Here is a 24,676-nt window from a genome sequence, read left to right as displayed (position 1 = left end):
TGCTGGAGAGCAGCTCTGGTGAGAGGGATCTGGGGGTTCTGGTTGACACACTCAGCGCCCCCCGGTACCATTGGCCTCTTGGCCACATTGGTGACTTGCGGTCACCGTGTTGGCCACCAGCACCCCCAAGGTGTCCTCTGCAGGGCTATGTTGGGCAGAATTTTGCTCATATTTTCAGATGTCGCCGTGTCGGGAACGCTCAGCCCGATTTCACGCTCACCGGGGCAAAACACTGCTGGTTTTGCTCAGTCTTTTGATTTATTTAGGCAGAGAAAAGGAAATATTGGGCTTGAACTTGGGTGCACTAAGAGGGATTTGCCGCCCACGAGCCAACGAGAAAAAGTGTCAAAACCAACAGGAATGGGCAAGAAAAACATCTAAATTCAGCTTTTCAACAGTTCCATATTATTATTATTATGTTTTTATTATCTATGATTTTATAATTTTATAATTAAAGAAGTACGCAGGTCCATATTATTATTTTTATTATTTTTTTGAGTCTGGGATGAAGATTAATTAAGCCCTGGATGTTGCTAAAGCCTGGCTTAACCTTGCACCCTAAACCAAATTGTAACTGTAAAACTCCTTTTTTTAATTAGTATTAGTAGTAGTATCAGTACTATTATCAGTGTTAATTGTTTATTTTATAATTACTTATTTTACTTTATTTCTATTATTTATTTTATAATTATTTTAAGAACTGTGCCACTCTATGATGATGATGGTGATTATTATTATTATCATTATTATTATTAACTATTTATTCTCCAATGATGTTACAAAGTCCGTCCGACAATGCTCCCACCCCAGGTTTTACATTGTTAATATTCTACCTCGGCCAATGGCCGGTTCATTGCAAACGGGGCCAACGCGGTTTGACGAGCTCTGAGCTTAACGAGGGCGGGTCATTAAAACCAGGGGCTGGTTCATGAGCGGCCAAAATTCCACAGCAAATTAATACAGCAAATAAAGCAATTGAATCAATGAAATAAAAATAAAGAATGAAATGAAATCAACTAATTAGTTAATTAGAGTAAGTGAAATAAATGAATAAAGTGAATTGGCGAAATAAATAAATAAGGTGCAGTGAGTAAATGAAATAAAGGGAATAAATAAATGAGTGCGATAAATACGGGAAATAAATAAAGGAAATAGGTAAATAAAGAAGTCAATGGAATAAATAGAAATAAATACATGAATGAAATAAATAGATGCAAGAAGTACAGGAAATAAAGAAATGAAAGAAATAAGATAAATTAATGAACTAAATTAATAGAATAAATTAAATAAATAAAGGAATGAATAAATTAAAGGTTAGACGTGATAAATAAAGGAAATAAAGAAATAAACAAAATAAAGAGGTTAGATTAATGAACTAAATAAATGGAATAAATAAATAACGTAAATTCATAAATGATGTAAATGGCTAAATTAATAAATAAATGATGTAAATAGATGAGATGACTAAATGAAATAAATCAATAAAATTAATAAATTAAATCGATCAATCGACTAAATACAATCAATGGCCGAGGATGTTTGCAGCGCCGTGTCCGTCCAGGGGCGCGAATGAGCAAAGAGCCATCAGGTTCCCCAAGAGCCGCGGCCAAATCCGACGGATTTTGCCCCAAATCGGCGTTTCCGACGGGATTCTGAACGGCATCGCCGGTCGGGGCAAAATTCCCCTCAAATCCATTTTGGAGATGCTGATTGGCAGCATTTTGTTGGAATTTCCCCCCGTCCTGGGGGCTCCGGCGCAAAACACGATTCACCAAAATTCACCACCCCCGTTTTCACATTTCTCTGCTTTCTGCACCTCCAATGGCAGCTCAAAGCACATTTCGGGTCCCCCCGGCGCGAGTCGCCCGGTTACAACGTGTTTTCGAACGGTCACGTGCCTCAAAATGCCGTTTTTATCAGAAAAATCCAAGCGGGGCCTTGGAGCCGTTTCTTGGGTGGAACGCGGGAATTTCTCCTTGTTCCCCACAGGACGCACCATCTGATATTTACATTATTCAGCAGAAAAATAAATATATTTACAATGATAACCACTTTTTATCTATATAAAATATAGAGATGTGTGTCTTTAGCCGCATTATCCAATTATATCCATCCAATATATAAATTCCTGAATGACTATATATCTATAAAATATGTAAGTATAAAAAGTATATCATTATAGATAAATATATCAATATATCAATACATCAGTATATCAACATATCAATATATCAATATATATGTGTCTTTATCCACATTATCCAATTCTATCAATCCAATATATTGATTATTCAATGATTATTCGATTTATTTGGTATCTATATATGCCTTCACCCACATTATCCAATTAAATTCATTCTATATATATATAAAGAGAAAAGAGGGAAGGGGAAGGGGAAGGGAAGAGAAGGGAAGGGAAGGGGAAGGGGAAGGGGAAGGGGAAGGGGAAGGGGAAGGGGAAGGGGAAGGGGGAAGGGAAGAGGGAAGAGGGAAGAGGGAAGAGGGAAGGGGAAGGGGAAGGGGAAGGGGAAGGGGAAGGGGAAGGGGAAGGGGAAGGGGAAGGGGAAGGGGAAGGGGGAAGGGAAGAGGGAAGAGGGAAGAGGGAAGGGGAAGGGGAAGGGGAAGGGGAAGGGGAAGGGGAAGGGGAAGGGGAAGGGGAAGGGGAAGGGGAAGGGGAAGGGGAAGGGAAGGAAAAGAAGGAGAAGGAGAAGGAGAAGGAGAAGGAGAAGGAGAAGGAGAAGGAGAAGGAGAAGGAGAAGGAGAAGGAGAAGGAGAAGGAGAAGGAGAAGGAGAAGGAGAAGGAGAAGGAGAAGGAGAAAAAAATGAATAAACATTAAAATAAAATAAAATAAAATAAAATAAAATAAAATAAAATAAAATAAAATAAAATAAAATAAAATAAAATAAAATAAAATAAAATAAAATAAAATGAAAACACAAATCTCGGGCTGGAGCGGGGGAACCATCCCCAACCCAGTGATGCTGCGAATCCACGTCCCCCCAACCCCCCGAGTCATCCCGACAAACCCAAAGAAACAGTTTAAATCTCTTTTTTTCTTCCATTCGCCTTTAATGAAGCGAAACCCCCATCTCGGCGGAGCCGCCTCATCGAGCGCGATGGTTTTGTGCCCATTACGGAAAGACAATTACAGGAGTAATTGGAAACGCCGGCGGGAGCCGCCAGGAACCCCCATAAATAAAAATATTCCCCTTAATAAGCTGCACCGGGGGGGGTGGCTGAGAAAATCAACATAATTACAAGCGATGGAAAAACAACCAGCGGGCGGCGAAGGGTCCGCGAGAAAACTTCAACTTTGGGCCAAAAAAAGGCAAAAATCACCATTTTTTCCCACCTGGATGGAGCTTTTTGGGATATGACATGATCCACCTTGACTTGAGTAAGGCATTTGACACAGTCTCCACAGCATCCTCACAGCTGAACTGAGGGAGTGCGGTCTGGATGAGCGGGGAGTGAGGTGACTGCGAACTGGCTGAAGGGAAGAAGCCAGAGAGTCGTGGTCAATGGGCAGAGTCCAGTTGAGGCCTGTACCCAGTGCAGTGCCTCAGGGGCAGTGCTGGGGCCGGTGTTATTCAATATATTCATCAGTGATCTGGACGAGGGAATAGAGTGACTATCAGCAAGTTTGCTGGTGACACCAAGCTGGGAGGAGTGGTGACACTGGAAGCTGTGCTGCCATCAGAGACCTGGACAGGCTGGAGAGTTGGGCGGGGAAACATTTAATGAAATAGAACAAGGGCAAGTGTAGAGTCTTGAATCTGGGCAGGAACAACCCCAGGTTCCAGTACGAGTTGGGAATGACCTATTAGAGAACAGCGTAGGGGAAAGGGAGCTGGGGGTCCTGGGGACAGCAGGGTGACCATGAGCCAGCACTGGGCCCTTGTGGCCAGGAAGCCAATGGTACCTGGGGTGGGTTAGAAGGGGGTGGTCAGTAGGTCAGAGAGGTTCTCCTGCCCCTCTGCTCTGCCCTGGGGAGACCACACCTGGAATCTTGTGTCCAGTTGTGGCCCCTCAGTTCCAGCAGGACAGGGAACTGCTGCAGAGAGTCCAGCGCAGCCACCAAGATGCTGAAGGGAGTGGAGCATCTCCCGTGTGAGGAAAGGCTGAGGGAGCTGGGGCTCTGGAGCTGGACAAGAGGAGACTGAGGGGGGACTCATTCCTGGGGATCAAGATGGAAAGGGGGAGTGTCAGGAGGATGGAGCCAGGCTCTTCTGGTGACAACCAGTGACAGGACAAGGGGCAATGGGTGCAAACTGGAACACAGGAGGTTCCAGTGAAAGAGGAGAAGCAACTTGTTGGGGGTGAGGGTGCCAGAGCCTGGCCCAGTGTAACACAAATTCCTCCACAACAGGTTGTTGTCTTATTTTTCTATGCAAAACACGATTGTTTGAGGCAAACTTGGGTTAGCTTAGTGTTAAAATGAGGCTTTGGGAAGCAGGTTTGCCCGGTGGAAGGAGGAAAAAGGGGTATTATTTCCTAAAATTGTGGTGGTTTGCCCCAAAATCTGTCCCGACGTGGCTTTAGTGGAGCCTGTAAAGCCTTTTTAAGCAAAGAAAAAGGCCTTGAAACTGGTGTTTCCACCCCAAAAAAGCCACTCAGGCAGCAAAAACGGGCTTTGAAAGAGGAGTTTGCACCCAAAAACGTCCTTAAAATGGGGGCTTGAAGCAAAAATGTTCTTAAAACGGGGGTTTGCACCCAAAAATGGCCTTAAAATGGGGGTTTGCAGAAAAAAAAAGTCCTTTAAAGAGTATTTTGCACTGAAACCCGCACAGGGAAATTCTATATTTCATGTTTTCATAGATATATTGGTTATAATTTTGTTGCTATTTGGAGTCTTGGGTGGGTGGAGAAGCCGAAGATGCTGGAACATACTCCCCAATATTAATAGAATTCCCCCCAAAAATAATAAAATATGCCTTCGAATTATAAAATACTCCTAAAGAAATCATAAAATACACCTAAAGAAATTATAAAATGCCATAGAAAATCATCAAATGCCCACCAAAATGTATAATTATTCCAAAGAAATAATTAAATACTCCCCTGAATTAATAACACCCCCCAAAATAATAAAATACTCCAAAAAAAATGCATAAAATCCTCCCTAAATAAATCAGAAAAGCCTCCAAAATAAAGAATAAAAGGCCATGAAAAATAATAAAATACCCCCCAAAAATAATAAATAATAAGTAATAATAAACCGCCCCAAGTGTCGCCTCTGGTTTAAAAACCACGTTCGGGTCGTTATCGCAGAACGAGGTCGACGATAAAACACTTTGATTTCCTTTCTCTTGCCCTTCCGGGGGGATTTTCCAGCTCCTATGGAATCCAACCCACGCTGAGATTTAATGGTTCATTAATATCTATATATTTTTTCTTCCTATATCTATTTTTAATATTAATTTTCTGCATTTCTGCTCGGTCCCCGATTATTTTGTTCTCGACGGGGCTCTCACTGTCCTCCCCATTATTTTTTGAGCTTTCGCTACGACATTAAATAATGTTAAATAATAATAAATCGTATCAAATAATATTAAATAATATCAAATAATGATGTTAATTGTATTAAATATTATTAAATAATATCAACTATTAATAGATATTATTAAAAGTCCTGCAAATCTTCATGCACAAAGATCCCAGAGCTGCAAATTCACCCGAGTCCTGTGGGAGTTTGGGTTAAATTCTTGCAAATTTGGGGAGGAAATGGGGTGATTTGGGGAGGTTTGGGGGTGGGTGGTGGGGGAGGAAATGGGGTTGTGGGGTGGTGGGAGCGTGTAAGGAAATGTGTAAGAAAACGTGCAAGGGAGCGTGCAAAGGAGTGAGTGGGGAGGGGGAATGGGAGCTGAGGGAGTGCAAGGGAGCATGCAATGAGTGTGCAAATAAGTGTGCAAGGGAGCGTGCAAGGGAGTGTGCAACAAGTGTGTGAAGAAGTGTGCAAGGGAGTGTGCAAAGAAGTGTGTGAGGAGTGTGCAAGGGAGCATGCTGGGAGTGTGCAAGAAGTGTGCAGGGAGCGTGTAAGGAAGTGTGCAGGAGAATATGCAGGGAAATGTGCACAGAAGGATGAACGGGAGCTAGAGGTGTGCAAGGAGTGTGCAAGGAGTGTGCAAGAGAGTGTGCAAGGAGTGTGCAAGGGAGTGTCCAGGGAGTGTGCAAGGGAAGGTGCAGGGGAATGTGCACAGAAGGATGAACAGGAGCTGGAGGTGTGCAAGGAGTGTGCAAAGGAGTGTGCAAGGGAGTGTCCAGGAAGTGTGCAAGGGAGAGTGCAGGGGAATGTGCACAGAAGGATGAACGGGAGCTGGAGGTGTGCAAGGAGTGTGCAAAGGGGTGTGCAAGGAAGTGTCCAGGAAGTGTGCAAGGGAGTGTGCAGGGAAACGTGCACAGAAGGATGAACGGGAGCTGGAGGTGTGCAAGGAGTGTGCAAGGGAGTGTGCAATGGAGTGAATGGGGAGGGGGAATGGGAGCTGAGGGAGTGCAAGGGATCATGCAGTGAGTGTGCAAATAAGTGTGCAAGGGAGCATGCAAGTGGGTGTGCAAGGGAGTGTGCAACAAGTGTGTGAGGAAGTGTGCAAGGGAGTGTGCAAAGAAGTGTGCGAGGAGTGTGCAAGGGAGCATGCTGGGAGTGTGCAAGGAGAGTGCAGGGGAGTGTGCAGGGAGCATGTAAGGAAGTGTGCAGGAGAATATGCAGGGAAATGTGCACAGAAGGATGAACAGGAGCTGGAGGTGTGCAAGGAGTGTGCAAGGGAGTGTCCAGGGAGTGTGCAGGGAAACGTGCACAGAATGATGAATGGGAGCTGCAGGTGTGCAAAGAAGTGTGCAAGGAAGTGTCCAGGGAGTGTGCAAAGAGCCCGCAGAGGAACAGGCATTGGGAGATGAATGGGAGCTGCGGGTGTGCAAAGAAGCGTGCAAGGGAGCGTGCAGGGATTGAGCAGGGGACAAGCATTGGAAGATGACCAGGAGCTGCTGGTGTGCAAGGGAGTGTGCAAGGGAGTGTGCAAGGGAGTGTGCAGGGAGGATGAAAGAGGAGCTACAGGTGTGCAGGGGAGTGTGTAAGGGAGCACGCAGGGAGTGAGCCGGGGAATGTGCAGGGAAGGATGTGTGGGAGCTGCAGGTGTGCAAGGGAGTGTGCAGGGGAGCGAGCATGGAGGGATGAAGGGGAACAGCAGGTGTGCAAGGGATTGTGCATGGGAGTGTGCAGGGAACAAGTAGGGGAACATGCATGGGAGGATGAACGGGAACTGCAGGTGTGCAAGGGAGCGTGCAAGGGATTGTGCAGGGGAATGTGCAAGGAGGATGAAATGGGAGCTGCAGGTGTGCAAGGAAGAGTGCAAGGAAGCATGCAAGGGGGGGGCAAGGAGTGAGCAGGGGAACACATAGGGGAATGACCAGGAGCTGCTGGTGTGCATATATCATCATATATCATATATACCATGTGTATTACCTATATTGCCTATATTTTCTATATTATATGTTAGTATAGAATATATAAGATATATTGTATATTATATATCTCATGTGTCGTAGTAATGTATAATAAATAATAAACAATAAATAATGAATAATAGTAAATAATATATTATATATTATAATTATAATTTATAAATTATAATTATAATTTATATATTATATATTATATGTTATATGTTATATGTTATATGTTATATGTTATATGTTATATGTTATATGTTATATGTTATATGTTATATATCATGCATAATACATAATACATAATACATAATACATAATACATAATATATAATATATAATATATAATATATAATATATAATATATAATATATAATATATAATATATAATATATAATATATAATATAATATGTTACATATCATGCATAATACATAATACATAATGCATAGTAATAGCAATATATAATACGTATTATAAACATACATAGTTAATAGTTCATTATATATAAATAGCTCATTATTCATCTTAAAAGTTCATGATGTATTGTATTATACTATATTGATAATATGAATTATATATTATTCATACAACCTATGCTATCTATATATTATATATACGATGAATATGCAGATATAATATATTCTATACATATACATTATGTAATATACATATTATACACTATACAGATGATACTGATAATCTAGATTATGCAGATAATATATAATGTAAAATAAATTACCTATATCTATCAGTATATGTTTTATATATATATATTGTCTATGTAAATATACACAACTTACAATAAATATATTTTGATGCATTTTCACACACATATAATGTAAATGTATATTACAGTATATATTATAAACGGGCAGAAACCCAGTTATTCTACATATCATATATGATGTATTATCTATTCTATATATCTTTGTGGCGCGTCCCTCTCCAAACTCAACTTCACGTTATTCCCACTGATTTTGTGACAGAGCTGAGATTGATTCCCAGGGCCGGGATCTGGCGCAAGAGCCACGTCCTAGGAATACATCATCACAATAACTCTTGAGAGACTCGAGACAGATGGAGAAACCCTAATATGTGACATTTTCGAGAGAAATCTCCTTTCCAGGGCCCTATTTGGTTGGATTCTGTTCAATCCAAAGTGAATTTGCTGAGATTTCCGCAGGGTTGGCAGAAACAGAGATTTTTACAGGAAAAAAACAGATATAGAGATGCGCGACTTCTGCTCCATCTTCTGTCCTGAGTTTGCACCGATTCTCTTCCTCAGTTTCCAGAATTCATTTTCCTAAATTTACTAAATGACCTGAATTCATTCTCTTGAATTCCATAAATTTCCCAAGTTGCCCAAATTCGTTCTCCTGAATTTCCTCAATTTCCTGAATGCACTGACTTCATTTTCCCGAATTTCCCAAATTTACTGAATATACTTCACAGAATCCCAGAGTGTCAGGAGTTGAAGGGCCCTGGAAAGCTCATGCAGTGCAATCCCCCCATGGAGCAGGAACACCCAGATGAGGTTACACAGGAAGGTGTCCAGGCGGGTTGGAATGTCTGCAGAGAAGGAGACTCCACAACCCCCCTGGGCAGCCTGGGCCAGGCTCTGCCACCCTCACCCCAACAAGTTGCTTCTCCTCTTTCACTGGAACCTCCTGTGTTCCAGTTTGCACCCATTGCCCCTTGTCCTGTCCCTGGTTGTCACCAGAAGAGCCTGGCTCCATCCTCCTGACACTCCCCCTTTCCATCTTGATCCCCAGGAATGAGTCCCCCCTCAGTGTCCTCTTGTCCAGCTCCAGAGCCCCAGCTCCCTCAGCCTTTCCTCACACGGGAGATGCTCCACTCCCTCCAGCATCTTGGTGGCTGCGCTGGACTCTCTCCAGCAGTTCCCTGTCCTGCTGGAACTGAGGGGCCACAGCTGGACACAAGATTCCAGGTGTGGTCTCCCCAGGGCAGAGCAGAGGGGCAGGAGAACCTCTCTGACCTACTGACCACCCCCTTCTAACCCACCCCAGGTACCATTGGCTTCCTGGCCACAAGGGCCCAGTGCTGGCTCATGGTCACCCTGCTGTCCCCAGGACCCCCAGCTCCCTTTCCCTACGCTGCTCTCTAATTATTTTCCTACCATTTCCCAAATTCATTCTCCTGAATTTCCCCAGTTTCCTGAATTTCCCAAATTCATTTTCCCAAATTTCCCAAATATAAGACAATAACAAAACTATTTGGTACTTTCCAACCAAAAATACATTTATTATTTGACGCAAGAAGATTATTTGACGCGCAAATAAGGGGGACGCGGGACACAATTCCCCGATCATTTTTGGGGACGGAAAAGCAAAAATGACTTGATTTTCCAAAGCACCGTTTCCATTCCACTATCCCCCCGTTTTATTCATCCACCGATGGCTTCCCAAACATTTCCCGCAGCGAGAAGCGCGCCCCCCGAAAGGAGATTTAATTAGCAAAAAATCTCGTTAGGCAAACGAAATTACCCGTAAGACAATCCTCCTCTGGACAGGGGGTGCGATTAAGCGAAGCCGTTAATTGCGAGCGGGTTTTTTGGGGAGGGGTTAATGGGAAGATCCCCCTGTGCTCGCCAAAAAGCCTTTGAGCGTCTCATCAGCAAATTCGTTTTGGCGCCCCAAAAACCAGCAAAATGAATTAGAATTTGGAGACGGGCACGTAGAAAACCCCAAATTTAGGTGGGGTGAGATTGGCACCCCCCAGGATGAAAATGTGCATTTTTGATTTGAATTTCAGGTATTACAACATGATTTGTACCTCTTATTTAAGGCTTTTTTAACCTTAAGGCTGCGGGGATGTTCACTCTGGTCCCTAATGACGCCCGGGAGCGCAGCAGCATCGTAATGGTAACGGCAGCGTCATAACGATAACGGCGTTCGTTTCATTTTAGCAGCCCTAAGATACTGATTTCCCCCCCCAACGATGCATTTTCCCCCCTCCATCGGTTCCCAAGACGCAAGAATTTTGTGTCGTCACGCACAAAATGGGGAGATTTGGGGGATTTTGAGGTGTGGTGTGAAGATGAGGTTGCCAAGAAACAGCCCAAGGATGCGCAGCCCCCACTGCATCCCCCCCAATATTAATAGTCTATTAATATTAAATATTAATATTATATTAAGATAAAATAGACAATATTATATAACATCCTTCAATATATATTGGGAACTAGCATATAATATTATGTAATAGTCGCCAATATATGATATTCCTCAATACATTCCATCAATATATTCCAAATACTATATATATAAAATATATACATATATGGGTAATATAGTAAAATATTGTATAATATTCCATATATATAAAAGAATATAATATTCTACAATATATTCCCCTACTATATTCATTATTAATATATTAATATTAATATATTATTAATATTATTATTGCTAATAGATATTAATTTATATTAATATATGTATTTAATGAAATATTAATTTTTATATATGCCTATAAAATATATACCCTGATGAGGTCATTAATTTGGGTGTCCTGCAAGGACCATTGCTAATTTGGGTGCCCTTCTGAAGTCATTAATTTGGGTGCCCCACTGGGGTCTTTTGTTTGGGTGCCCTGCAAGTCTCTTTGCTAATTAGGGTGCCCTGAGAGGGTCTTTCCTAATTAGGGAGTCCTGCAAGGGGCCATTGCTAATTTGGGTGCCCTGTGAGCATCACTGATCATTTGGGTGCCCTACAAGGGTCTTTGCTAATTTGGGTGCCCCGTGAGCATCGTCGCTGATTTGGGTGCCATCCCACAGTCTTTGCTAATTAGGGTGCCCTGCAAGGACCATTGCTAATTCGGGTGCCCTATCAGCATCATTGATCATTTGGGTACCATCTCATGGTCTTTCCTGATTTAGGGTGCCCTACAAGGGTCTTTGCTAATTTGGGTGCCCCGTGAGCATCGCTGCTGATTTGGGTGCCATCCCACAGTCTTTGCTATGTTGGGTGCCCCACTGGGGTCTTTTATTTGGGTGCCCTACAAGGGTCTTTGTTAATTTGGGTGCCCTACTGGGGTCATTCATTTGGGTGCCCTGCAACAATCTTGCCAATTTGGGTGCCCCATCAGGATCTCTTTATAATTTGGGTGCCCTACGAGCACCTTTGCCAATCTGGGTGACACAAAAAGACAATCCGGGGGGACACCCGTCGCTGGCCCGGGGTCTTTTGGATGCTTCATCCCAAAATCCCACGAGTCACATCCCTGCGGGGGGACCAGGAGCTTCCAGGACCCCAAAATCCTCCCCCCGCTGCCCCTTAACAGCTCCGCTCGTGCTAATTGTACAAAGTTAATGGGGGAATGCGCTGGAGGGGAAATTAAAGGGAAAAAAAGGGTAATGGCCATCAGGGCAGCAATAAACCAAAATTAATGGTGCGTGGGAAGGAATCATGTCCACTTAATACCGGCTTGGAAACGCTAATAGAATAATGGAAGAGCCAGGGGTTCGCTCTGCGGCACCAAAACACCTTCTGGGGGGGGATATTTTTATTATTATTATTTATTTCCATTTTCTTCTCAATTTTTATTTTCTTTGGTTCTTTTAATTTCAATTTTGTCATTTTGCACTTTTCGTTTTGCTCTTTTTCCCCATTTCATTTTCATTTTTTTTTAATTTTCCTTTTTAATTATTTTCTTTTTAACCAAATTTCTTTCCTTTCCTGCTCTTTTCCTTCCTTTTCCCCACTTGAAAAAGCAAATCCCAACCATTCCCCCAACGCACCAAGGAGCAAAATCCGACTCGAACCCCAATCGCATCGCCCGGGGATTCCCAATTTTCAGCATCTCGACTTCATCCCAGAAAAAATTTAATTACATAATAACAGAATGGCCTGGGTTGGAAAAGCCCTCAGAGATCATCCAGTCCAACCCTTGGTCCAACTCCAGTCCATTCACTAGATCATGGCACTGAGTGCCATGTCCAATCTCAGTTTACAAACCTCCAGGGCCGGTGAGTCCAGCACCTCCCTGGGCAGCCATTCCAATCCTGACCACTCTCTCTGCAAAGAATTGCTTTCTCATCTCCAGCCTCAGTTTCCCCTGGCAGAGTTGAAGCCCATGGCCCCTTGTCCTATTGCTGAATGCCTGGGAGAAGAGCCCAATCCCCACCTGGCTAGAACTGCCCTTCAGGTAGTTCTAGAGAGTGCTGAGCTCAGCTCTAAGCCTCCTCTTCTCCAGACTAAACAAGCCCAGCTCCCTCAGCCTCTCCCCATAGGGCTTGTGTTCCAGTCCCTTCCCCAGTCTTGTTGCTCTTCTCTGGACCCGCTCCAGCACTTCAATCTCTTTCCTGACCTGAGGGGCCCAGAACTGAACACAACACTCCAGGTGTGGCCTCCCCAATGCAGAGCACAGGGGAAGGATCACTGCCCTTGTCCTGCTGACCACGCTGGTTTGGATCCAGGACAGGACACCATTGGCCTTCTTGGCCACCTGGGCACACTGTTGGCTCATGCTGAGCTTCCTGTCCATTAGTCTCCCCAGGTCCCTTTCTGCCTGACTGCTCTCCAGCCACTCTGTGCCCAGCCTGGAGCGCTGCAGGGGGTTGTTGTGGCCAAAGGGCAGGACCCGGCACTTGGTCTTGTTGAACTTCAGCCCATTGGAATCGGCCCATTTTTCCAGTCTCTCCAGATCCCTCTGCAGAGCCCTCCTGCCTTCCAGCAGGTCCACACTCCCTCCCAACTTGGTGTCAGCAGCAAATTTGCTGATGATGGTCTCAATCCCCTCATCTAAATCATCAATCAAGATGTTAAACAGGACTGGACCCAACCCTGACCCCTGGGGACACCACTAGTGACTGGCCGCCAGCTGCATGCAGCCCCATTCACCAGCACAGCCCAGCCAACACAACCAAAATCCAGTAAAAAACACTGAGTTTTGTTAATACATCAAATATTATCCTTTTCCTATAGGAAAATCTTAATTTTTCACCCTAAAAACGCCAAGGGGGGATAATTATTACAAACTGGGCATGATGGATCATCCTGGGCTGGATGCTCCAGCACAGTGGAGAAATAACAACCGGGCCCAAATATCCCAAATTCTTCGATCTTTTCCCCAAAAAATTCCCATTATCCGAATGGAAAACCCACCCGGGATGGGGGAACAACCCGTTTGTGTTCCCCCGACAAGCAAACCGAGGAGTAAATGAGAAATGAACCCGGATGGGTCGTCCCGGCCGTGGGTCGTGTTGTGATTTTTGGGGCTATTTTAAGCCGAGATCTCGTTTCACCAACAATTTCTCCGGGTTTCATGTGACGCGCAGCCCGAAAATAAACACGCGGCCGCTCCCCTGTCTTATCGAAATATGAACTTTAAGTAGTAAATATTGGTTCAATTACCAATGTGTATCCCCCACCCCACCAAAACTGAGCAGGTATTTGGAGCCGGTGCAGCTTGTCTCATCCCTGGCGATTAATTAAATTAACACAAAGAGGGGCTTGTTGAGCGGCCCCGAGTCGAGTCCAAGCGGGGAACAGGAAACAAAGGGGCTGAATTTTGGCTGCTGGGGTCTGGGGGTCCCGGGTCTGGGTGTCCCCCGGCCGGGAAACGAGCTCGAGGGGGTTTGCTAAGGGGGCTTATTAAGGGGGGATGTTAAAGGAGTTTATTAGGGGGGTTTTGCTGGGGCGTCTTGCTAAGCAGGGTTTTGCTAAGGGGGTTTGGCTAAAGGGGGCTTATTAAGGGGGTTTTGCTATGGGGGTATTCCTAATGGGGGGTTTCTAAGCAGGGTCTTGCTAAGGGGGTTTTGCAAAGCGGGGTCTCCCTAAGGGGGCTTTGTTAAGGGGGTCTTATTAAGGGGGGTTTGCTAAGGGGGTCTTGCTAAGCAGGGTTTGGAAGGGGGTCTTATTAAGGGGGGGTTGCTAGGCAGGGTTTGCTAAGTGGGGTCTTGCTAAGGGGGTTTGCTAAGGGGGCTTTGCAAAGCGGGGTTTATTAAGGAGGTTTTGCTGGGGGAGTTTGCAAAGGGGTCACTTCCTAAGCAGGGTCTTGCTAAAGGGGGCTTATTAAGGGGAGTTTGCCTAGTGGGTCATCCTAAGGGGGGTTTTCTAAGCAGGGTCTTGCCAAGTGAGGTTTGCTAAAGGGGTTTTGCAAAGCGGGGTCTTCCTAAGGGGGCTTTGTTAAGGGGGTCTTGTTAAGGGGGTTTTGCTAAGTGAGGTCTTGCTAAGCAGGGTTTGAAAGGGGGTCTTATTAAAGGGGGTTTGCTAAGCAGGGTTTGCTAAGTGGGGTCTTGCTAAGGGAGTTTGCTAAGGGGGCTTTGCAAAGCGGGGTTTATTAAGGGGGTTTTGCTGAGGGGCTGCTTAGGGGGGTTTGCTAAGCAGGGTTTGCTAAGGGGGTTGGCTAAAGGGGGCTTATTAAGGGGGGTCTGCTAAGTGGGTCATCCTAAGGGGGTCTTTCTAAGCAGGGTCTTGCTAAGTGAGGTTTGCTAAGAGGGTTTTGCAAAGCGGGGTCTTCCTAAGGGGGCTTTGTTAAGGGGGTCTTATTAAGGGGGTTTTGCTAAGTAGGGTCTTGCTAAGGGGGTTTGCTAAGGGGGCTTTGCAAAGCGGGGTTTATTAAGGGGGGTTTGCTGGGGGGCTTCTAAGGAGGGTTTTGCTAAGCAGGGTTTGCTAAGGAGGTTTTGCTAAGAGGGTCTTATCAAGGGGGGGTTGCTACGCAGGGTTTGCTAAGGGAGTTGGCTAAGGGGGCTTTACAAAGCGGGGTTTATTAAGGGGGTTTTGCTGGGGGAGTTTGCAAAGGGGTCCTTTGCTAAGCAGGGTCTTGCTAAAGGGGCTTATTAAGGCGAGTTTGCTAAGTGGGTCATCCTAACGGGGGATATCTAAGCAGGGTCTTGCTAAGTGAGGTTCGCTGAGGTGGGTTTGCTAAGGGGGTTTTGCAAAGCGGGGTCTTCCTAAGCGGGCTTTGTGGGGGGTCTTATTAAGGGGGTCTTGCTAAGCAGGGTTTGGAAACGGGTCTTGTTAAGGGTGGTTTGCTAAGTGGGCTTTGCAAAGCGGGGTTTGTGAAGGGGGTTTTGCTGGGGGTGGGTTGCTAAAGGGGGGTTGTTAAGCGGGGTTTGCTATGGGCGGTTTTGCAAAGCGGGGTCTTGCTAAGGGGGTCTTATTAAGAGGGTTTGGAAGGGGGTCTTGCTAAGGGGGTTTTGTCAAGCGGGGTTTATTAAGGAGGTTGTGCAAAGTGGGGTTTATTAGGGGGGCTTTGCAAAGTGGGGTTAATTAAGGGGGTTTTGCAAAGCGGGGTTTATTAGGGGGTTTTGCAAAGCGGGGTTAATTAAGGGGGTTTTGCAAAGCGGGATTTATTAAGGGGGCTTTGCAAAGCGGGGTTTATTGGGGGGGTTTGCAAAGCGGGGTTTATTAGGGGGCTTTGCAAAGCAGGGTTTATTAAAGGGGCTTTGCAAAGCGGGGTTTATTAAGGGGGCTTTGCAAAGCGGGGTTTATTAAAGGGGCTTTGCAAAGCGGGGTTTATTAGGGGTGGTTTGCAAAGTGGGGTTTATTAGGGGGGCTTTGCAAACCAGGCTTTATTAGGAGGTTTTGCAAAGCGGGGTTTATTAGGGGGGCTTTGCAAAGCGGGGTTTATTAAGGGGGCTTTGCAAAGCGGGGTTTATTAAAGGGGCTTTGCAAAGCGGGGTTTATTAGGGGCTTTGCAAAGCAGGGTTTATTAAGGGGGCTTTGCAAAGCGGGGTTTATTGGGGGGGTTTGCAAAGCGGGGTTTATTGGGGGGCTTTGCAAACCGGGCTTTATTAGGAGGTTTTGCAAAGCGGGGTTTATTAGGGGGGTTTTGCAAAGTGGGGTTAATTAAGGGGCTTTTGCAAAGTGGGGTTTATTAAGGGGACTTTGCAAAGCAGGGTTTATTAGGGGGGCTTTGCAAAGCGGGGTTTATTAGGGGCTTTGCAAAGCGGGGTTTATTGGGGGGGTTTGCAAAGCGGGGTTTATTAGGGGGGTTTTGCAAAGCGGGGTTTATTAGGGCTCTTTAGTGTAAATATTCTCAGCGGGTCCTTCGGATGTTTGGGGTTTTGGGAACATGAAAAGGGGAAAAATGGGGGAAAAAAAACCCAAAATTGTAGTTTTTGAGGCGGTTCGGGGAAGGGCGATGATTTAGTGTCCCACAAACATGGAGCGGGATCCATCAAATCACAGCAGCAGCCCGAAAATCGGCCGAGCATCCCGCAAAATTCCACCCGCATCCCCAAAATGGCACAAACAGCAACAGAACTGCACCAGCATCCCTAAAAATTGGACCAGTAAATGGTACCAGCATCCCTAAAATTGCACCAGATTCCCTTAATATGGCACCAGCATCCCGAAAAATTGCACCAGAATCCCCAAAATTGCACAGATATCATTAAAACTGCACCAGTATCCCTAAAAATTGGACCAGTAAATGGTACCAGCATCCCTAAAATTGCACCAGATTCCCTTAATATGGCACCAGGATCCCGAAAAAGTGCACCAAAATCCCTAAAATTGGACCAATATCCATAAAAATTGAACCAGTATCCCTAAAATTGCACAAATATCCCGAAAAACCGCACCAGCATCCCTAAAAATTGCACCAGAATCCCTAAAAGTTGCACCAGAATCCCTAGAGTTGCACCAGCATCCCTAAATATTGCACCAATATCCCTAAAAATTGGACCAGCATCCCTAAAAGTTGCACAAATATCCCTAAAATTTGCACCAGAATCCCTAAAATTGCACAAATATCATTAAAACTGCACCAGTATCGCTAAAAATTGGACCAGTAAATGGTACCAGCATCCCTAAAATTGCACCAGATTCCCTTAATATGGCACCAGCATCCCGAAAAATTGCAGCAGTATCCATAAAATTGGACCAATATCCATAAAAATTTGCACCAGCATCCCTAGAATTGCACAAATATCCCAAAAAATGGCACCAGAATCCCTAAAATTGCACAAATGTCATTAAAACTGCACCAGTATCCCTAAAAATTGGACCAGTAAATGGTACCAGCATCCCTAAAATTGCACCAGATTCCCTTAATATGGCACCAGGATCCCGAAAAATTGCACCAGAATCCCTAAAATTGGACCAATATCCATAAAAATTGAACCAGTATCCCTAAAATTGCACAAATATCCCAAAAAACTGCACCAGCATCCCTAAAAATTGCACCAGAATCCCTAAAAGTTGCACCAGAATCCCTAAAGTTGCACCAGCATCCCTAAATATTGCACCAATATCCCTAAAAATTGGACCAGCATCCCTAAAATTGCACAAATATCCCTAAAATTTGCACCAGAATCCCTAAAATTGCACAAATATCATTAAAACCGCACCATTATCGATAAAAATTGGACCAGTAAATGGTACCAGCATCCCTAAAATTGCACCAGATTCCCTTATTATGGCACCAGCATCCCGAAAAATGGCAGCAGTATCCCTAAAATTGGACCAATATCCATAAAAATGGCACCAGCATCCCCAAAATTGCACAAATATCGTTAATATACACCACACCGGCATCCCTAAAAATTGCACAAATATCCATAAAAATTGCACAAATATCATTAAAACTGCACCATTATCCCTAAAAATTGGACCAGTAAATGGTACCAGCATCCCTAAAATTGCACCAGATTCCCTTAATATGGCACCAGCATCCCGTAAAATTGCACCAGAATCCCTAAAATTGCACAAGTGTCATTAAAACTGCACCAATATCCCTAAAAATTGGACCAGTATCCCCAAAACTTGGACCAGTATCCTTAAAATTGCATCAGTAAATAGCACCAGAATCCCTAAAAACTGGACCAGAATCCCTAAAATTGCACAAATATCCCTAAAATGGCACAAATATCATTAAAAGTTGGATTGAGATAATAATGATAAAAATTAAAAAATAAAATAAATCCATAAATAAAATATAATAATTATAATTATTATTATAATTACAATAAACGCCTATAACAATGGATCATTGTTTAAGTCCTCGAGCACAGCGACCACTCAGAATCCAGATGTTTGAACATCGTTTTCTCTCCACTGGGTCCCACTCGTCAGCTCCGCGCTGATTAGTGATCATTGGTTGTCACGAGGTGATTAAGCGGCCAATGAAATGAAAGAGGCCGAGGGTTCGGGTCATGGACCTCGGTCAGTGCAGCGGAAAAGGGCTGGAAAAGCGGGGGAAAGAGGAAATAGGGGCGAGGGAGAGAGGAAGAGGGAAATCAATAAAAGGGGGGAAAGGGGGAAAAGGAAGGGGAAAGGGAAAAGGGTAAAAGGGAAAAGAGGAAAAGGAGGGGAAGGGGAAGAAGGAAAGGGGAAGGGAAGGGGAAGGGGAAGGGGAAGGGGAAGGGGAAGGGGAAGGGGAAGGGGAAGGGGAAGGGGAAGGGGAAGGGGAAGGGGAAGGGGAAGGGGAAGGGGAAGGGGAGGAAGGAAAGGGAAGGGGAAGGGGAAGAAGGAAAGGGGAAGGGGAAGAAGGAAAGGGGAAGGGGAAGGGGAAGAAGGAAAGGAGAAGGGGAAGGGGAAGGGAAAGGAGAAGGGGAGGGGGAGGGGGAGGGGGAGGGGGAGGGGGAGGGGGAGGGGGAGGGGGAGGGGGAGGGGGAGGGGGAGGGGGAGGGGGAGGGGGAGGGAAGGGAAGGGAAGGGAAGGGAAGGGAAGGGAAGGGAAGGGAAGGGAAGGGAAGGGAAGGGAAGGGAAGGGAAGGGAAGGGAAGGGAAGGGAAGGGAAGGGAAGGGAAGGGAAGGGAAGGGAAGGGAAGGGAAGGGAAGGGAAGGGAAGGGAAGGGACTAAAAAAAGTGGAAAATGAGAAAAAGGGGGGAAAAAAGGCAAATAAAAAGGGCCACGCCATGGTGCCTGGGGACGTAGGTTAGAGCGGATGTGCCTGGTGGATTCGATGAGCTTAAAGGTCTTTACCAATCGAAATGAATCCATGATGCCACAATTTGATGAGAATTTAAAAATCAAATAAGATTAAAGAAATGATAATAATTAAAAGTAAAATAAAATAAAAACGCAAATGAAAATTAATTTAAAATAACGTTTCAAATTAAATTATCAAATTAGATTTTCTAATTAAATTTTCAAATTCAGTTGAAAATTCAGTTGAAAATTAAATTGAAAATTAAATTGAAAAATAAATTGAAAATGAAATCTCCTCCTCCCCATGGCTCTGGGGATCAGCTGCCTCCCGTCAAATAAATGATAATAATAATAATAATAATAATAATAATAATAATAATAATAATAATAATAATAATAATAATAAAAAAAATTAAATACCGAGCACCGCACCAGGAGCTCCCAAATATTCACCAAACACCGACTTGCACCCATTTGGGTCCTAAAGGGTTTAATGTTCCCTTCTGGCCACACCAAGGGCAAAGAAAAACCAGTTCTAACCCCATCCCGTGTGTCTTTATTTTAAGGCGGCACCTTAACGAGCTGATTAACGACACCGGGAAATCATTTAATTCCTTTGGTAATTTGTTAAAGCCCCCGGTGGTGGCAGCGAAAATTCAGTGGGAATGGAGATATTGGGTCAAACCCGCTCGGCCCAACTTTGGGATTTTTTTCCTTTAAATAAATAAAAGGCGATTTCCTTAAAAATTGGCAATTTCCTTTAAAAATAAGGGAAATTCCTTAAAAAAAGGAAATTTCCCTAAAAAAAGGAAATTTCTCTAAAAAAAAAGGAAATTTCCCTAAAAACAGGAATTCCCTTTACAAAAGGAATTTCCTTTAATTTCCTCAAAAAAAAAGTGATTTCCTAATTAAAAAGAAAAGTGGTTTCCTTAAAGAAAAAGGTGATTTCCTTTCAAAATGGGAAATTTCCTTAATAAAAAGGGATATTTCCTTTAAAAGAAAGAGATTTGGGTTTAGAAAAGGAATTTCCTTAAAAAAGATTTCCTTTTTAAAAAAAAAAAATGATATTTCCTTAAAGGAAAAAGGTGTTTTCCTTGATAAAAATCCTGTTTCCTTACCAAAAAAGTGATTTCCTTTTAAAAAGGGTTGTTTTCTTTAATAAAAAGGAAACTTCCTCAAAAAAAGGAAACTTCCTCAAAAAATGGGAAATTTCCTCAAAAAAGGGGGAAACTTCCTCAAAAAGGGGGAAATTTCCTCAAAAGGGAAATTTCCTCAAAAAATAGGAAATTTCCTCAAAAAAATGAAATTTTCTCCAAAAAAGAAAATTTCCTCAAAAAAGGAAATTTTCTCCAAAAAAAAGGAAATTTCCTCAAAAAATAGGAAATTTCCTCAAAAAAAAGAGGAAATTTCCTCAAAAAAAGCGAGGAAATTTCCTCTTCCTCTCCATCCCCACGATCCCGGTGGGGACACTAAGCGTTACTTTCCTCCCCTATTTCCCCCCGTCCCACAACATCGGGGACATTTAATGTCCTGTGTCTCTAAAACGGGACATCAAATTCTATAGATTGAATTTAAAATTCTGGGGGTCACATGACCACCTCAAGGCCCTTTTTTGGCGGGAAAAGGCTGCAAATTACCTTAAGAAACTCAATTTGGGGTTGACGGCAAGCACAGCCCGATGTCGCTAATTAACCTCTGGCGTAATTAACCTCCGGCAATTAACTCGTGCCCCTAATGAAGGAATTAAGGGGAATTAAATGAAATAGCAAGGAGGGAGGAAACCCAATAAATCTGGGGGAGTCCCAATCGCATCGTATGGCTCCAATCCCCCCAAATTCTATTACTTTTTAACGCAAATCATCCCAATCGCAATTAATTCACCCAAATCTCAATTAATTCACCCAAATCCTGCGTCGCACTGAAAATAAACACCACTTTTTCCAGGATTTAATGACGCCGAATGCGCCGAGTCAGCGCTTTTGGAAGGCGCCATTCCCCAACACCCCCCCCCCCCAAATTTCCCACCGATTGAAATCAAGGTGAAATAAATGAAATTAAAAGCCCAATTAAAGGGTTTCGCCTCTTTGAGTCGCTTCCAACAAACAGCTGCCCCCGCCGCCCCGCCAGAAATAATCGGGGGGGTTGTGTGTGTGTCCCCCCCGGCCCCTTCGTCCAATCTGGGAGCTGGAAAATTTCCTGGTGGGTTTTGAGTTTCCCGGAGAGGAATAAAAACAACAAATCCTGGGAAGGGAGGAAAATAGGGAACAAAAGAGGCCGAGCGGAGATGGGACGGGGGACGGGGGGGGGAACATGGAGCCAACCAAAACTTCCCCGAGTCGCGCGATGCCGCATGAAATCCCGCAGAAATTCAGTATAAATTCAGTATAAATTCCATATAAATTCAGTATAAATTCAATATAAATTCAGCATAAATTCAGTATAAATTCAGTATAAATTCAGTATAAATTCAGTATAAATTCTAAAATAATTCTAAATAAATTCTAAATTAATTCTAAATTAATTCCAAATTAATTCCAAATTAATTCCAAATTAATTCTAAATCAATTCTATATCAATTCTACATCAATTCTATATCAATTATTGCTATTCAACATTACTTTACAAGCCCTCCCCGTGCTGCGAAGCTGCAAAACGGGGTTTATTTAGGGTTCGGATGGGCTGGGGGGGGGTCCCGAGGAAATGGGGTGCACCAAAAAAAGTGGGGGCACTAGGGAATGGGGGGGAGGGGGGTTATTGTTGAGCTCTGTGTATGTGTGTCCCCCAAAAGTGGGTGCTGGGGGGGCACCCCGAGGTGAAGGGGGTGTGGGGGGTGCGGAAGGTGCCCCCATTTTGCATGGGGAAGGCAAATTTACGGCTGCAAAATGAGCTGATCCAAATCAGCCCGGGGGGGGCGAATTGCAAGAGGTTTGGGGGGGGGGGGGTGTGCAATGGGGGGAGCTGCAAATCCACGCGGGGGGGTTTGTAACTCCTGGGGGGCTTTGCAAGCAGTTGGGGGGGGCTGCAGACCCCCCAGCGGAGGGGATTACAATTGGATGTGGGGAGGCTGCAAAGTCCTGGGAGGGGGGGGGGGCGGGCAGAACTGTAACTGGTTGGGGGGGGCTGCAACTCCTGCGGGGTTTGCAAGGGGTTGGGGGGGTAAGAATTGCAACCGGTTGGGGGTTTTGCAACTCCGGGGGGGCTGCAAACCCCCGGGGGGGTTACAACTGCTCGGGGGCTGCAGAGGGTGTTGCAACTGGCTTGGGGTTTGCAACCCTTTTGGGGGGGCATTGCAAAGGATTGGGGGGGTTGCAACTGTCCGGGGGGGCTGCAGCGAGTCCGGGGTGTTGGAACGGGCTGGGGGGTTGAACCCCCGCCCGGGGGGAACTGCAGCAAGTCCGGGGGTGTTGGACCCGGCCGGGGGGGTAGAACCCCCCGGGCGTTCATTGCAAGCGGCAAAGCAGGGGGTGCAACCGGGGCGGGGGGGCGTGCAGTCGGTCCGGGGACGTTGTAACCGGGAGGGGGGGGCTGCGAACCCCGGGATCGCCGCAACCGCCCGGGATCGCCGCCCCCGGCCGGGGGGGTCACCGCGGGAACCGCAGCCGCTTGGAGGGCAGCCCGGAGCGGGGGGGCGGAGAACGGAGCGGGGGGGAAACCGGACACCGGACACACACACACGCTGCAACCGCGGCCCGCGCTCCCGCACCGGGCGGGGAACCGCAAGTTACTTCCCGCACCGAAGGGGATGGAGACGGGAGAGGGGAGGGATGGGGGGGTGTCCCCGCCACCGCCACACGTGCCCCGCCGGCCCGGCCGCTTTGTCCGCGGCGCTCGGCGCGGCTCCGCCCGCCCCCGCGCGGCGGCCCCGCCGGTGAGTGACAGCCCTACCTGCCCGCCAATCTTCATCACACCGACACCGGCCTGACAGCGCGGCCGCCGCTTCGCCGCCCGCCCGCCCGGCCCCGCCGCGCCGCCGCCGACACGCCCCGCCCCGCCCCGCCGCCGGGGCACGCCCCCGCCGCTAGGCCACGCCCCTCCCACCGCTAGCACACGCCCCCGCCGCCGGGACACGCCCCCGCCGCCAGGGCACGCCCCTCCGGCCGCTAATACACGCCCCCTCCCGCCACGGACACGCCCTCTGGACACGCCCCCTCGCCGCCTCAGCGCAGCGCCCCCTGCTGGCCGGCCCTTCGCGCGCACCCCCCGTGCGGTCCTGAATCCCCCAAAGGGTGCTGAGACCCCCCCCGAGTACCCCCAAATGGGCCCCACCAGCACTTGGCTGTCCTGCAGGTCACCACTCTGACCCCCCTTATTATTTGCCCCCTCCAAAATTTGCCCACCAATCACATTTGCCCCCCAAAGCACCATTTGCCCCCAAACATTTACCTCCATTCCTATTTATCCCCGCCCAGACACCCCCAAATGGGCCCCCCCAGCACCTGGGTCCCTCCTGAGGCATCACTCAGACCTCCCCTAATATTTGCCACCCCCAAACATTTGGCCCCCCAAACACATTTGCCCCCCAGATCAGCATCTACACCCCCAAGCACCTGGGTCCCCCCTGAGGCACTATTTAGGGCCCCCCAAACATTTACCCCCCCGCCCCCAAAATTTGTCCCCTCAAACACATTTGCCCCCCAAAGCACCATTTGCCCCCCCAACACTTATCCCATCTATATTTTCCCCCCCACAGCAGCATTCGCCGCCCAGACATTCACCCCTCATCCATATTTGCCCCCCAAACACATTTGCCCCCCCAGAGCAGCATTTGCCCCTAAACATTTACCTCCATCCATATTTACCCCTCCCCAAACACCCCCAAATGAGTCCCCCCAGCACCTGGGTCCCCCCCCAGGGCACCACTCAGAGCCCCCCAAAATTTGCCCCCCCAACACATGTTCCCCCCTGCAAGCCACATTCAGAGCCAACCCAGTGACCTTCGACCCTCCACACTACACCCACAGACACCCCTCCCCCCTTAAATTTAGGGCACCTCAAAAATCCCACCCAGGCGCTTCCTGCACTGGGAATACTGCGGGCACTGAGAATACTGGGGGCAATGGGGACACGGGGGGCACTGGGTGCACTGGGAGCACTGGGGACACTGGGGGAACTGGGTGCACTGGGAGCACTGGGGGCAATGGGGGCACTGGGAGCACTGGGAGCTCTGGGGGAAGTGCGGGCACTGGGTGCACTGGGAACACTGGGAGCACTGGGGACACTGGGGGAGCACTGGGGGCATTGGGAACACTGCGGGGACTGGGAGCACTGGGAACACTGCAGGCACTGAGAATACTGGGAACAACTGGGGAACTGGGGGCACTGGGGGCACTGGGAGCACTGGGAGCTCTGGGGGAATTGCAGGCACTGGGTGCACTGGGAACACTGGGTGC

At 46.4% G+C, this 24,676-nt stretch overlaps 1 protein-coding gene across 1 annotated transcript in view; it reads right to left on the bottom strand.

The window, feature by feature from the left end:
* Window positions 1–23,302, bottom strand: part of PKNOX2 (PBX/knotted 1 homeobox 2) — a 93,690-nt gene extending 70,388 nt beyond the window's left edge. The window contains exon 1 of the mRNA XM_065040020.1: window positions 23,172–23,302. The gene's annotated coding sequence lies outside the window, so the exon portion shown is untranslated. The remainder of the gene's footprint in view (window positions 1–23,171) is intronic.
* Window positions 23,303–24,676: the final 1,374 nt, after the last annotated feature.

Source organism: Columba livia, chromosome 24 (genome assembly GCF_036013475.1).
Source record: "Columba livia isolate bColLiv1 breed racing homer chromosome 24, bColLiv1.pat.W.v2, whole genome shotgun sequence".
In the NCBI taxonomy this organism is placed as follows: domain Eukaryota; kingdom Metazoa; phylum Chordata; class Aves; order Columbiformes; family Columbidae; genus Columba; species Columba livia.
This window is presented reverse-complemented; position numbering and strand designations above follow the sequence as displayed.